The sequence below is a fragment of the Rutidosis leptorrhynchoides genome, chromosome 11 (genome assembly GCF_046630445.1).
Source record: "Rutidosis leptorrhynchoides isolate AG116_Rl617_1_P2 chromosome 11, CSIRO_AGI_Rlap_v1, whole genome shotgun sequence".
Classification (NCBI taxonomy): Eukaryota; Viridiplantae; Streptophyta; class Magnoliopsida; order Asterales; family Asteraceae; genus Rutidosis; species Rutidosis leptorrhynchoides.
Genome location: NC_092343.1, coordinates 180,909,743 through 180,918,020, shown reverse-complemented (window position 1 = coordinate 180,918,020; position 8,278 = coordinate 180,909,743). Strand labels below are relative to the sequence as shown.

Below are 8,278 nucleotides of genomic sequence, written 5' to 3'. Positions count from 1 at the left end.
AGACTCGTGGTCGGGTAGAGACTCGACAAGGAGCCAAGAAGAACCGAGGTATGTCCAAAGACTTTGTCGCAAACTTGGACAAGAGGATCATGGATGTAGAGACATCCATGGACGACGTGAAAGCAAAGGTCGAAGACGTCCACCAACGTTTGGGTGGTTTGGACGGGGACTTTGACGAATTGAAAGATGATTGCAAGAGTGCAATCAACGTGCTAGACGTTGACATGCGACGTGAGATCCATGACTTAAGGGGTATGCTCATGGGTGAGATTACGAAGTTGCGAGGCGAAATGGAGGGGGAGGTCTCCACTATTCACCAACGCCTCGTGGATTTACAAACCAACATGAACTCTTGTTTGAGATTCATGGCTAGTGGGGGTAGCAACACTGGATGCAATGATCCGAAGGTGGACGTTCCCAAGCCGTCACCGTTCGTGGGGAAGCGGGAAGCCCGAGCGGTTGATGATTTTATATGGGAGATGGAACAATACTTGGAGGGAGTCAACATAGTGGATGATGCAATGAAGATCAAGACGGCAACCCGTTACCTGAAGGATACCGCAGCGTTATGGTGGCGTCGTCGATATGGAGATATCGAGAAAGGTACGGTTACTATTGATACTTGGGATGATTTCCTTACTGAACTTAAGAATCAATTCTACCCCAAGAATGCTCAAAAGGATGCGATGAGTCGTCTACGTAAATTACATCATTCCGGGACGATTCGGGAGTATATTAAAGAATTCACGAACCTTAGCCTGGAGGTCCCAGATATTCCCGATGATATTCTCCTCTTCTATTTTCTCGATGGTTTGCAACCTTGGGCTAAAACGGAGTTGGAGAGACGAGGAGTCCAAGACCTTGCCACCGCAATTGCTCAAGCGGAGGCACTAGTCGACCATGCTAATAGGAAAGATTCGTTCAAGTCAAAAGATAAGAAGGTGAGCCATGAGAAAGGTGGGGGAGATAAGCCCGCCCAATCAAGGAATGATAATACACGTAAGCCACCAACCGGGAATAACAAGAGCATAAAAACTTCTTACAAGAATGATGGATGTTTCATATGTGATGGACCGCATAGAGCCCGAGATTGTCCGAAGAAAGCTAGCCTTCATGCTATGGAAGCTCAAAAGGCGGGTTGTCAGGATGAGGAGCGGTGCATAGGATCAATGCATATCCTCAACGCAATCAAGGCCAAGACGGAGATACCCAAGGTAGTGGCTAAAGGACTCCAATTCGTAGATATTAACATTTGTGGAGATCGGGTACGAGCTTTGGTGGATACGGGAGCAACTCATAACTTTATCTCCACCGATGAAGCCAAAAGGCTATGACTTAAGGAAACAAAAGAGAGTGGCATGATGAAGACGGTGAACACGAGTGCCAGACCGATTAGTGGGGTGGCTAAAGACGTATATGTGAAGATTGGAGAATGGGAAGGAATGATTAATCTCTCAGTCGTGCCTATGGACGACTTCAAGTTAGTACTTGGGATGGAGTTCCTAGATAAGGTACGCGGTTTCCCTATGCCATTTGCTAATTCACTGTGTATCTTGGATGGTGAGAAGACTTGTATGGTGTCAACCGAACGTGGAAGCAAGAGTGCATCCAAGTCACTTTCGGCCATGCAATTCAAGAAGGGGTACAACAAGAATGAGACATGCTATTTAGCGGTAGCAAAGCAAGAGACGGTCGAAGATAAGGGAAAACTAGAGGTACCCAAGGAAATTGAGAAGGTCCTCGATGAGTTCAAGGATGTCACGCCCAAGGAGTTACCAAAGAAGTTACCACCTAGGAGGGAGGTTGACCATGCGATCGAGTTGGAGCCGGGATCAAAACCACCTTCCAAAGCCCCATACCGAATGCCACCACCCGAGTTGGAGGAGTTGCGAAGACAACTCAAGGAGTTGCTGGATGCGGGATACATCCGACCGTCAAAATCCCCGTATGGTGCTCCGGTACTATTTCAAAGAAAGAAGGATGGGTCCTTGCGGATGTGTATAGATTACCGGGCACTTAACAAGGTAACTATCAAGAACAAATACCCAATCCCACTTATTGCTGATTTGTTCGATCAACTTGGGAAGGCGAGATACTTCTCCAAGTTAGACTTGAGATCGGGATATTATCAAGTCCGAATTTCCGAAGGAGATGAGGCTAAGACCACATGCGTGACGAGGTATGGCGCTTATGAATTCCTAGTCATGCCCTTTGGTTTAACCAATGCCCCTGCCACATTTTGTACTTTGATGAACAAATTATTCCACCCGTTCCTCGACAAGTTTGTCGTGGTGTACTTAGATGACATAGTCGTATATAGCGACACCATGGAAGATCATGTGAGGCACTTGAAACAAGTTTTCCAAGTACTAAGGGATAATAAGTTGTATGTGAAACTAGAGAAATGCTCATTTGGATTAAAAGAGGTGGAATTTCTTGGACATCGAATAAAAGATGGGAAGTTGCTGATGGACGGGGCTAAGATCAAGGCAATCCAAGAGTGGGAGGCACCAACCAAGGTTACTGATTTACGATCTTTCCTTGGTTTAGTAAACTACTATCGTCGTTTTATCAAGGGATACTAGGCGAAAGCGGCTCCATTGACAGAATTGTTAAAGAAGAACAAAGCTTGGTTGTGGGATGAGACATGTCAAGCAGCATTTGAAGAGTTGAAAGGAGCGGTCATGGAAGAACCGGTGTTGAGACTTCCGGATGTGACCATTCCGTTCGAGTTACACACAGATGCATCGGACTTTGCTATTGGAGGAGTTCTAATGCAAGAGGGTCACCCGATCGCATTCGAAAGCCGGAAACTTAACGAGGCGGAAAGGAAGTACACTGTGCAGGAGAAGGAGATGACGGCGGTGGTTCATTGTTTGAGGACATGGAGGCATTATCTTTTGGGATCAAGGTTCGTGATCAAGACGGATAATGTGGCAACGAGTTATTTTCAAACCCAAAAGAAGTTGAGTCCCAAACAAGCTCGTTGGCAAGACTTCCTAGCCGAATTTGACTATGTGTTGGAGTATAAGCCTGGGAAGGCCAATGTGGTAGCTGATGCCCTAAGTCGTAAGCGGAGTTTGCAGCGATCACAAAACCACAATTCTTCCTTCAAGATCGTATAAAGGAGGGATTAGACCATGATCCTATAGCCAAAAACCTTGTTGGATTGGCTCGAGATGGGAAAACGCGAAGGTTTTGGCTCAAGGGTGATCTATTATTCACCAAAGGAGACCGGTTATATGTGCCTAAGTGGGGTGATCTTAGACGGACAATCTTGAAGGAGTGTCATGATTCAAAGTGGGCTGGTCATCCAGGTATCAAGAGGACACTGGCATTAGTAGAAGGCACTTATTATTGGCCAAGGATGGAAGACGATGTAGAGACGTACGTGCGAACATGCCTAATATGCCAACAAGATAAGATAGAGCAACGCCAACCAGGAGGACTATTACAGCCGCTACCTACACCGAAAGGACCATGGGAGAGTGTTTCCATGGACTTCATTACTTGCTTACCTAAGTCGGAAGGGTGTGGGAGTATTATAGTCGTGGTAGACCGGTTTTCTAAGTATGGTACCTTCATAGCCGCATCATCCGAAGTTACCGCGGATGAAACCGCAAAACTATTTTTCAAGAATGTGGTGAAGTATTGGGGGATACCGCATGTGATAGTAAGTGATCGAGATCCGAGGTTCACAGGGCGTTTTTGGACGGAGTTGTTCAAGATCATGGGGACGGACTTGAATTTCTCCACGAGTTTTCATCCCCAAACAGACGGACAGACGGAAAGGGTGAATGCACTATTGGAGCTCTATCTTCGACACTATGTAAGTGCAAATCAACATGATTGGGCTAAGCTTCTTGATATTGCTCAGTTCTCTTATAACATGCAAAGGAGTGAGTCCACGGGGAAGAGTCCTTTTGAGTTGGTGACAGGACGCCAACCATTGACCCCGAATGCTTTGGCCGCTTCATATGATGGAAGCAGCCCAGCCGCTTATAGAACGATGAAGGAGTGGCACGAACAAGCCGACTTGGCCCGAGCATCACTAGATAAGGCGGCCAAGAAAATGAAGAGATGGGCGGATGAGAAAAGACGACATGTTGAGTTCAAAGTTGGGGACCAGATGATGGTGAAGCTTTTACCTCAACAATTCAAAACATTTAGGAAGGTGCACAAAGGATTGATCCGGAGATATGAAGGCCCATTCCTGGTAATTGGACGTGTTGGGAACGTATCTTATCGAGTTCAACTACCGCCCAAGTTAAAGATTCATCCAGTCTTCCACGTAAGTTTTCTAAAACCTTATCATGGGGACGAGGAAGACCCAGAACGAGGAGTTTCCAAACGAGCACCAATGGCAGTTGCGACTTCGTTCGATCGTGAAGTGGAAGATATCTTGTTGCATCGAACGGTACGGAGACGAGGTGTGCCGAGCTATAGAGAATACCTGGTTAAGTGGCGTAACTTGCCCGATAGTGAAGCAAGCTGGGAAGCCGAAGACTTATTGTGGCAGTTTACAGACAAAATCAAGAAGTATCACGAGGATCACACGACGAGGACGTCGCGAGCTTAGGTGGGGGAGAATGTCACAACCCAATAAGTTTGTGGCCCAACCCACTAAGATTATGACCCAATTAAGGGTTTTAACCCAAGAACTTCATGGAAGGCCCAAGAACATCATGGAAGCTCCCTAGAACTTTCCCATGAGTTCTTCCATGGAATGGTATGGAATGTTCATGGAAATATCTATCTCCATGTATATACTTGAAGTTTCTAGTACTTAGATCCTAACCATTGATTTAGATTAATCTTAGCCATCCATTTTGTGTTAGAAGTAGTATAAATAGGGGTGGTCTCATTTGGCACACCACACCTCAAATCTCAAAACATTCTCTCTTGTAAAGCATTCTCAAGCAATATAAGTATTTTCTTCAATTCCACTTGTTCTATAATATTTTCTCTTTTGGTTACTTGAATCATTATAAGATCCGAGTAAGGCTGACTTAGTAGAGACTAAGTGCCGCACGTGAGCTTATTGAGATAAGTCCGTGACACATAACTGATTTCTTATCTCAAATAGATTTCCCTAAAAACTTCGCAATAAAAATAAATACTTGTAAAACTCAATCGTTTTCTTAATCGTTGCCAATCGTTGAGTAATCGATTAGTTATTCTAAATCCATTTGTTCAATCATCGATTTCCCAATAGATATGTCCCAATTGAATTATCCTTCAGTTGTTCCTTCAATTATGATCGATTTTCATCTCCAAAAGTATTGTTCTTTCTTTGATTTTGGGTTTATCTGGCTACTTTTTTTCCCTCAATATTTGGGTTTAACTGAGCGATTTGTTTTTCCGGTGATGTTTCAGTTTTTGCGTACGACAAATTTTTTTTTTTTTTTTTTTTTTTTTTTGAAAGGCAAGGTTAGTTGTTAGTTGTTAGACTCGAACCTGGGTCACTCTCGAATCCATGAAACATGGATACCAATGAAGCAATCGCCTGTGGTTTTTGGCAGGTAACTTAATTGTGTTTGTTTATTTTGTTTGATGTTGGTTATTATTGTGATTAGATACAAGGTTTGTATAATTGCATTTCTGGTGTTGCAAAAGAGGGTAAAGCAGAAAAATTCATGGTCGGTATTTAGTTGAATCATTTGAAGGTCCTTTAGGTTTTGTGTTGTTGATTAGTTGATAGTAATAAGGACAATAATAAGTATAAAGTAATAATATAGTAGGGTTTTAGATTACTATGAAAATTGTGTAGGTCTTAGACTTTGCATTTGATGTCCTCAATAATTGGTAGAAAGAATTAGGGTTTAAATTAGTACAACGACATGTTTTGGACGTAACTCACCATCGATTTGGGGGGCCTTGCAGGTATGTAACAGATGCTCATATTCAAGCATTGGATTTCGATGAGGCTAAAAAGTTGTGTCAAATGTCACTTAATATCCATAAAGAAAACGGGTCATGCGCTTCTGTTGAGAAGCGTCAGATAGGAGACTAATGGGTCTTGTTTGTGATGCGAAAGGTCAATTACTTATGTTGTCTCCACGTATTTCCAAAGCACAAATAGTCCGGAGACGTTCTATGCAACTATGTAATCTCAGCTGCAAGTTGTAGGTTTCTACTTTTTAACTCTCTTATTGAACATATTTTATAAGGACGTTGATATACTTATTTGTGTGCTTTGATTATTATGAAGCATTCAACGAATGCTTATAAGGTCGTTGTTATACATATTAGTATATTTTGTATGTGTTTTTATAATTGCTTATAAGTACTAGATGTTTAGTCTGTGCAAAATTATTATTTTATATAATGTGCTTTCCATATAGTTTGTAGTTCTATGAGCAGATTTTGTTATTGTACTTATGATAAGATATAATATCATTTCATTTGTTTCGTCCATTATATGCATATAGTGAGTTGTTTATTTTCGTCCAAGATATAATATCATTTCATTTGTTTCGTCCAATATATGCATATAGTGAGTTGTTTCGTCCAATATATGCATATAGTGAGTTGTTTATAGTGTTTGTTATTGGATGTATAAAGAAAAGCATGAAGTTATTTATAAAATGATTGTTCATGCTGTATTTTTTTAGAATTGTTTTCTTGTATATGGTAATGAATTTATTTGGTTATGCTTATTTACGTAGATTTGGTTTGAGTTATCTTTTACAGAAAATGTAATTTGTAATTGTGCAGGCGTTACCTATTTCTATCAGGATCCTGGGGACTGGAGTTATATACTTATATATGCAGTCATTATAATACTTTGTTTTGGTATGAGAAATGTCTTAGAACAACTTTTTAGAATCCACATTACCATTGTTACTTCAACCCACCTATGGGAGACTTGGCTCACATAAAAAGTGAGTACATATACTCCTCCAAACTTTTTAAACACAAAACATCAGTACTAATCTTAGAACCACATTTATTTCTTATATACTGATGGTTGAGCAGAGTGGTATAAAATAGTTATTAATTTTACAGGAAATACTATTAAATACGATACAATTTTACACAAGATATTTATTTATTTAGAGAATGGATATACTTAAACCTTGCTACAACACTTATAGGCAGTGTACCTAATCGTACAGTAGTGTAGTTTTTAGTAAGTCCGGTTCGTTCCACAGGGAATCTTTTTAAACAAAGCTTAACGCTATATTAGTTTACTTTTATAAAAATACAAATATATATATAAGTAATATTATTATTATAAAGGGAAATTTTTACCGTTTAATGACTGGTTTGTCGATTTTAAAACTTTAGTCGCAGTTAAAACCAAATGTAAAATATTAAAAATAAATACAAGACTTAAATTAAAGCGTAAAGTAAATAACGATAATGAAATTGCGAATAATAAAAGTGCGATAAAATAAACTTGCGATAATTAAAAAATACGAAAATTAAAAGTGCAATTAAATACAATAACAATAAATAAAAATGCGATAATTAGAAGTGCAATTAAATATAAAATAAAGGAAATTAAATATGAAATAAAAGAATTATGCTTATTTAAACTTCCGTAATCATGATGTTTGATGTGTTGATTTTAGTTTTATGCCCATGGGTTAATTATCCTTTGTCCTGGATTATTTAATATGTCCGTCTGGTTTTTGTCCATAACAGTCCATCAGTCATAAATATAAAGTGCGAGTGTCCTCGTCAAATTATCCTTATACCCGAAGTTAAATATTCCAACTAATTGGGGACTTAAACTGTAACAAGATTTTAATACTTTGTTTAATAATTACACCAGGATGTCGACTGAGTGTAATCCAAGGTTTTAATATTTTGTTATCAATTATACCAAGTGTCCTTGTACATAATTTCACCCCTGTTTTAATTATTCTAGTGACTATTAATCCATTCCCGTGTCCGGTTAAATGAACGATTATTCATACATATAAATACCCCACCCATCGTGTCCGATCGAGTGTATATGGTAATTTATAGGGACGCCCAATTGTAAATCTTTATATTAACATTAACAAACTATCATTTAGTTAAACAAATATAAAGCCCATTAATAGCCCATAGTCTAATTTTCACAAGTGTCGTTTTTTTGTCCAAACCCCAATTATGGTACAAAGCCCAATTACCCAATTTTAGTAATTAGCCCAACATCATGATTACTTCGTTTTAAATAAGCATAATAATAACTTAGCTACGAGACATTAATGTAAAAAGGTTGAACATAACTTACAATGATTAAAAATAGCGTAGCGTTACACGGACAGAATTTCGACTTACACCC

At 39.7% G+C, this 8,278-nt stretch overlaps 1 long non-coding RNA gene across 2 annotated transcripts; it reads left to right on the top strand.

Annotated features, from left to right (window-relative positions):
- Positions 1 to 5,099: 5,099 nt before the first annotated feature.
- LOC139877811 (uncharacterized) lies at positions 5,100 to 6,963 on the top strand. Of its 2 annotated transcripts, none has more exons than XR_011768785.1 (3): positions 5,100 to 5,279; positions 5,884 to 6,125; positions 6,718 to 6,963. It is a non-coding gene; the product is annotated as an uncharacterized lncRNA (long non-coding RNA). The 2 variants fall into 2 exon arrangements; XR_011768784.1 differs by having other exon boundaries at positions 5,100 to 5,522.
- The last annotated feature ends 1,315 nt before the right edge of the window (positions 6,964 to 8,278 follow it).